The sequence below is a fragment of the Mustela nivalis genome (assembly GCF_964662115.1).
Source record: "Mustela nivalis genome assembly, chromosome: 20".
Classification (NCBI taxonomy): Eukaryota; Metazoa; Chordata; class Mammalia; order Carnivora; family Mustelidae; genus Mustela; species Mustela nivalis.
In genome coordinates, this window is record NC_139039.1 from 787,468 (window position 1) to 794,985 (window position 7,518).

General features: G+C 44.0%; 1 long non-coding RNA gene across 1 annotated transcript; it reads left to right on the forward strand.

Annotated features, from left to right (window-relative positions):
- The first annotated feature begins 775 nt into the window (after positions 1–775).
- Positions 776–1,901, forward strand: LOC309855341. Its single transcript, XR_014306732.1, has 2 exons — positions 776–1,162; positions 1,266–1,901. It is a non-coding gene; the product is annotated as an uncharacterized lncRNA (long non-coding RNA).
- Positions 1,902–7,518: the final 5,617 nt, after the last annotated feature.

The following is a 7,518-nucleotide window of genomic DNA, read 5'->3' on the forward strand; positions in this document are numbered from 1 at the left end:
AAACTAAAAAGAATGATAAGGGTAACTTTTTTTTCTTTTAAAGCATAGGCAAAATCACAAAAGACATTGAAATGAACCTAAAAGATTATAGTGTCTTCCAAGGGAAAACAGGTGTTGTCTCATGTACCCTTTTGGGCTGACCAATTCTATGGGATATTCTGTGCCTTTCTTGTCTTTGAGCTATTTTGCAACTCTATAGATTGTACATAATTGATGTGGATGAAGATGATCTTGTCTAGCTATATGTAAATGAATTTTGTCCACTGGAAGTACAGTTGACCCCCTTTCCTTTGGTAGAAGGCAGTTTTGCATCCATTTGCATTCTATTTGCATACCTATTTGCATCTATCAAAGCAAATTCATTTAAGTATTACTTGTATTGTATATGTGTCTGCCTTGAGATTCTTGCTTGAAGTGGTGGTAACATCTTAGTGGTTCCCGAGCTAATGAATGAATTAAACAAAATCCCTTCAGGCATTCATCTCATATTTGTAAAATGGTCCTTATTTAATCTTTTCGAGAAAATGATACACTAGCAAACCATGACAAGATTCTGGTAAATGAAAAGTGCAATGAAATCAAATCAGAATGAATTTTAGAATTACCTTCAATGTGGCCCACGCTATGCCAGAGGCAGGGAATGAATGAATCTCAAAGACATGGCTTCTGGCCCCCAGGAGTTACAGTAATCTGTGTCAACATTGACATGCCTGAGAAATGCATGTGACTTTCCCATCAGGGTTCCCCGGGGGTTCAGTTAACCTTTCTCTTCCAAGCTACCCTCTCTTGTAGTGATATCAACTGTGCCCTTGGTTTCAGCTCCCATTCTCTAGCCAACATCTCTCCCACTGATACATGACCATCTGTTTCTTTCCTACCCACCAGGCCCGTGTAACTGACTACCTACTCATGCTATTTCACTGATGTCCCACCTGTGCCTCAAAACCCAGCATGTTCAAAACTTGATTCATCATCGTTTGTGAAAGAATGGCTTATCCTTTTTTGTTTTGTTTCTTTAGAAATGATTCTACCAATGCCAGCGGCATGCACCAGAAACCAGGAAGGAATCATACAGCTGAGCCAACCTGCTGTACTTTAAAACACTTGACCACAATTCTCCAGTGGATACTCAACCCTGGCTTCAAACTCCCTTGTCTCTCTGGTGAGTTTGCTTTCCCTCTAATGGATGACCGTTTTACACCTTCAAGACTTGCCTCAACAATCCCTACCCCCGCCTCTTCTGAACTATGTCACCTCACTCCCAGCCCCTTTCCTAGGGATGAGGGAGCAGAAGGCAAGCTTAGGACAAAGCAGAAACTGGCACCCTACACCCTCTCCCCATGCCATATGTGTAACATTCCTCATGCACTCCTGGCTGCCCTAAAGGAAAAACAATGCTTAACTGATAGAGATCCCAGTCCTGCAGGACAGGAGTCTCCCTCCATTTACAAATGTCCTAGCGACTTACAAGGAAGGAAGAAGCTTTCTCATCAATAGCCTGACTTCCAGAGACCCATACCTCAGTTTCCAGAAGCCCTAACATCACCCTCCCATCCATAAAATTGAGGGAGGCTAAGGGGGAGGGAAGTGTAATAAAACTGAATTTCTTCTAAGCCCAAAGCCCACTGACAAGGATGTGTGATAGGAGGAATGTAACATATCTCCAGGAAACTCCCGACTGTCTTCATGCTTTCCCTCATTAGAGGCCAAAACAGCCTTGACTTGACAATAACCAGGTCTCCCTTATCCTGAAATTCTTCTTTAGCATATGACAGTTCTTCTGGACACCCCCTTTGTCCTCACCTTCCTCAGCTCCCAGTCAACCATGCCTCTGTCTGAGCAGCTCTTTCTGCCCCTGGGTCCTGTCCCTGTGTTTTAATAAAACCACCATTTGCACCTAAGACGTCTCAAGAATCCTTTCTTGGCCATCGGCTCTGGACCTAACCCCACCAAACCTCACCTGTGTTTCAAAACTTCATCACTAGTGTCACACTTCAAAAAAATAAAAGCCCCTTGTGCAGGAATTCCCTTATCTTACCACCACCCAATCAAATCTATACCTACATTTGTATCCATTTTTAATTTGTTTTTAGACATTTACTCAACAAATATTTAGTCAGTCCCTACTGTGTGCTACACACTGCCCTGAGTGTTTGTAAATCTGTGGTGAACGACACAGAAAAGTCCCTGGCATCATGGAATTTACATGGTAATTGGAGAAATGTACAAGAAACACAGAAAGAGTTGAAGACAGAGTAGGTTTATTGAGAAGAGCAGACATCCCCAGCTGGGGATTGTTTTTCCTTGTGCCTGGGATTTTTCCCTCCAGCCCTCTCCAGGACTCCACTCCCAGGGTCAATATCAAGTTCTCATTCCAATGGATCCTTCCAGTCAGAAGACAAATGACCTTTTTCTTAAAAACAAAAGGAAAAAACCCAAAACAAAGACTTCCTTTAACCTTCTATCTTCCTATAACAACCTCCATATTTCTCTCCTCACCTCATTCCCAGCATAGCTTGTAAAATATTTGTCTACACCTGTGGGTGTAGGGTACCATGTCCCCAAGGGTAGTTGAAAAATCTCTATAAAGAATTCTTATGTGCAGATCATTTTAAGAGTCCATTTCCAGATCCAAACTTCATGTGTGCTCTGTAGGATCGATGATATGCCCATTCTTGGGTCTGATATCAGGATACTCCTCTCCTTCCTGGAAGATCAAGACACTCCTCTCAGATCTTATTAGAGTGTAGGACTTGGGCTGATACCAAAGTTGAAATACCAGTTTTGTTTCAAATAATGCCCTTCTGTGGGCAGTCCTGGGGCTCTGCCTTTAGGGCTTCCTTTCCTTATTAGGGTAAAGGTTAACATCGGAAAGGGGATTAGGGCAGATGTTGGAAGTGCTCTGACATCAGTTTCGGTTAGTGACACTCCTTCCTTCATATTTAAATTAAACAACATATTTTTAGGGACATAATAGGGAAAAGCACAAGTAAGGATTTTAATGATTTCATTCCATTCCAGTGTGGTTTGGGAAATAAAATAACAAAAAATGAGACTGTTCTGCTTTAAAAAAAAATCAACTTGTAGCAGGCAAATGTTATTCCAATGAAGTCGATCCTTTCCTATCTCATTTTCTTTTTAAAGATTTATTTATTTATTTGGTAGAGAGAGAGAGAGAGACACACACACACACACACAGAGAACACAAGTAGGGAGAGCGGGGGAGGGAGAAGCAGGCTTCCTGCTGATCAGGAATGTGGGCCTTCATCCCAGGCCCCTGGGATCATGACCTGAGCCAAAGGCAGCTGCTTAGTGACTGAGCCACCCAGGTGCCCTCTATCTCATTTTTTAAATGTTTAATATTTTCAACACCTAGTTAATAAAATATACATATATTGTGATGAAAAGTTTATGATTAAAAAGTTTCAGATGCCCACTTAAAAATGTGCAAGGTGTGTGAATTCTCATAGGAGGTCCATGCACCATACACGCCTATCACTAGCAAACGTGGATGTACTCGGTGTCTCTAGGTTCCCGCTTCCGTAGTGCCCTCTTAATCACATGGTTTCTCTTCCTACCATCCTGGACCTGTATTCTCAATTTGCTTCTCTATTTCATCTCCGCCCCTTTGAAGAACTTGATTCTGGGTCTTCTGTAGCTATGCGTTCGCTCTCTCTCTCTCTCTCCCTCCCTCGATCAGGCTTTCGAAACCTAGCACTATTGATACCTGGTGGGTGATTCTCTGCTGTGGGGCTGTCCTGTGCCCTGCAGGACAGTTAGCAGCATCTCTGGTCTCTAGCCACTAGATGCCAGCAGCACCCCCCCCCCCAGTGGTGACCACCAAAAATGTCGCCAGATATTGTTAAATCGGCCCTGGGAGCAAAACTCCTTGCCTCCCAGCCCCAGTTTAAAAACCACTGCTTTAGCCGATTCCATTCAGCATCATTGATTTAAGTTCTTTGTAGAAGCTGAAGGCTCTGAAGTTAACGTCTTTAATCCTAACCCGCCCTTGGAGCTGAGAATTACATGGCAAGCTGCCTGCAGCATATTTCTCCATGAATATGTAACAGGAGTCTTATTTTCACCATGATTTCTATCCTGCTCCCTCCTCAAGCTGCTCCTGTCCCAGTCTCCCCATCTTAGTAAACAGCATCCCCACCTCCTACTGGCTAAAGCCTCAGCCCCTGGGATAAATTTCCCCTTTCCCTTTTCTCGTATCTAATCCATCAGCAAAACCAACTGATTTGACCTCCAAAACAGAAGTCAGACTTGCTCACTGCTCTTTATATCCACTGCTCCCATTTGAATCCAAACCCTGAAATTTTTTTTGCACTTCAGACACTGTTAACAGTCATTGGTCCCACGATGACACCAACACAGATATTTTACAAGATTGCTAATCACCACCAAGTTGCCAAATCCAGTGATTAACCCTCAGATACAAATGACTCAACCTGTCAGTGCTATAGACATAGAAGTCCCTCCACTTCTCTGGAAATATTCTATCTTTTTCATCGTGATGTTGGCTCTCCCTTCCTCTTCCACACTGGTCAGTGATGATGGATCCTTTCCTGGCTGGGTTTTTTTGAGCTTCCTGACCTTTAGACATCAGTCCTGTGCTCTGGGACTCGGACCTTCTGCTTGAGTTTTCTGTTGTGTTAAAAAAAAAAAAAATTCAGCTGAATACATTTTAAAGAACCTATTGGCTTTATTCAATGATTCACGAAATGGGCAGCATCCTGCTTGCAGACTGAAAGGAGCTCGGAGGAGCAGTACAAAATGAAAGACTTTTATAGGCAGAAGAGAGGAGGAGCAAGGAAGTCATGTCAGGCAAACAAGGCAGGTTGGTTATGGCCAGGTGACTTGGCTTCTGGGGATGGCAGGGGTCTGAGGGAGTGGGGATCAGGTGGTGTCTGCTTGCCTGGGCTCAGATTCCATTTCTGGGACAGCTGAAATCATAATTAAGTCTGGTTTGGGGGACATGGGGCTTAGCATAAGCAACTCCATTTTGGGCCTCTTGTTTTGTTTTTAATAGTTACTTCATAACAAATAATAACAAGTTTAGTAACTTTAAACAGCTCAGTTTACTATACTACCATCTCTAGCTGTCAGGAGGCCAGACACAGCTTAACCAGGGTCCTCGGCTCTGGGTCTCACTCATAGGGGGAGAGAAGGTGCCCACCAAGCTGTGTTCTCACATGCAGGTTCCACTAGGGAAGGCTCTGCTTCCAAACTCACTCGGATTGTTGGAAGAACTCATTTCCTTGTAGCTGTGTGATTTGGGGGGCAGCCCATGCTGGGACGGGCCAGGGAGATTCTCCAGGCTGTTAACTGGAAACCATCCTCAGCCCCCAGAGGCTGCTTGTGGTTTCCTGCCATATAACTCTCTCCACAGTTGATTCCGAACTTGGCTCTTTGCTTCTTCAAGTCCAGGACAGCCTCTCACTCCAATCAGTAAAACAGTCTGATTTAATATAATGAGACCATAATAGTGACATCTTCTTACCTTGCCAAATTCTACTGGTTAAAAGCAAGTCCTAAGTCCCATACACACTCCCATCCATACTCACAGGACAAATACCAGGGGACAGATATCATGAAGCTGCCTTATCATGTTGCCAAACACACCTCTGTCCATACTCACTGCGTAGGTAAGCCCACTTCTCAGAGCTTGAACCCTATGTCCTAATGGTGCTCATATTTGTGCCTCCAGCCTGGACCTCACCCATGAATGCCAGACTCGTGTGTTCAGCTGCTGGTTGGGCATCCCCATGTGGATTCAGCCACCATCTCCAGAAACAAACACCTGTTGCCCATCAAACTTGCTTCTCCCGTCGTCTTTCCCATCTTAGCAAGTGGTAACGTCACTGTTCCAGGGCCTCGGGCCCCCAAAATTGTAAAATCATCCCAACTTTTGTCTTTTCCGCACACTCCACACTTAATATATTTACAAATCCTGCGTTTTTTGTCTTCAATATACACCCAGAATCTCCCCCCTTCTCCCCACCCCTGCATCTACTGCTCTGGTCTGGGCCAATACCCATTCTCACTCAGATCAGTGGTCCTCAACCAGGAGAGTTTTGTGTACCTGCTCCCCCCCCAGGGGATTTTGACAGGGTCTGGACACACTTTTCGTTGTCACAACTTGAGAGTGGGAAAGGGCACTCCTGCGATCTAGTGGTCAGTGCACAGGACAGCTCCCCATAACAAAAATTAATGTGGCCCCAAATGTCAGCCGTATAGAAATCTCAGTCTACATTAATGCAAGTAGCATCCCCACCCCACAACCCCGCAAGTCCATTCTGCACACAGCAGCCTGAGTGATTCTTTTCTTTTCTCTTTAAGATTTTATTTATTTATTTGACAGAGCGCGAGAGAGATCCATGTAGGCAGAGAAGCAGGCAGTGGGAAAGGGAGAATCAGGCTCCCTGATGGGCAGAGAGCCCAATGCGGGGCTCGATGCCAGGACCCCAAGACCATGACCTGAGCTGAAGGCAGAGGCTTCTGCCATAACAAACCTGCCTTGCTTGCCTGACGTGACTTCCCACTGAACCACCCAGGCGCCCCGATCCTTTTCTAATCTAAATCAAGTCAAGCCTCTTCAAAACCATCCAAGCTCTTCTCATCTGGCACAAAGTTAAAGGCAAATATTTACAATGGCCTTCAAGACTTTATGTGATCTGACCCCACTACCTTCCTTACCTACCTCCAACCACTTGCTGTCTTGCTCATTTTTTGCCCAGCATTATTGGTCGCCGTGTCATTCTTTAAACACACCAGATGTGCTTTCACCTTGGGCTTACTGTTTGCTTTGTGTGGGATGCTCTTCTCCAAACAGCACAACTCCTCGTTCCTTAATTTCCTCCAGGTCTTTCCTCAAATGAGGGAGACTTCCCTGATACAGTCCCATAGAAAATACCAACCTGCTCCCCTAAACCGAACACCCCATGTCCACTCACTCAGCTTAGTTTACTTCCTACCCCACATCAACCCCTGATATGTATGTATATTTATTTGTTTCATTTCTCACTCAACAACTAAAATGAGAACTCCAAGAGGACATCAAATTTATTTTGTCTCTTGTTAACTATTCTGTCTTTAGGGTTTAGAACAGTACCTGACACATAGTAGATGTTCCATAAATATTGGAGAATGATTTGTTTCTATTTTTGCCTTTTCTCTATCCATTCTTTACACAGCAGCCAAAAATGACATTTTAAAAATGCAAAAGGGATCCCATGACCACCCTCCACCCACCAGTGTAAAACTCTTTATCGGCTTTTCGTTGTGCTCAAGCCGCAGCTGACATTCTACAGCCCAGGCCAGATTAAGATTTCAGAGTTCTTGATCACTGGAAAGACAAATGTTTTAATCACTTAATCACTGTTACCACCAGAGATATTTAAATATTTTTGAAGATTAGATCCCAAAGTAAGTGTGCTAAAAGCCTAGCAATATCCGATTTCACAAACTCAGATTTCATAAAGTTTCATTAGTCTTCTCACCTTGTGTAAGTTT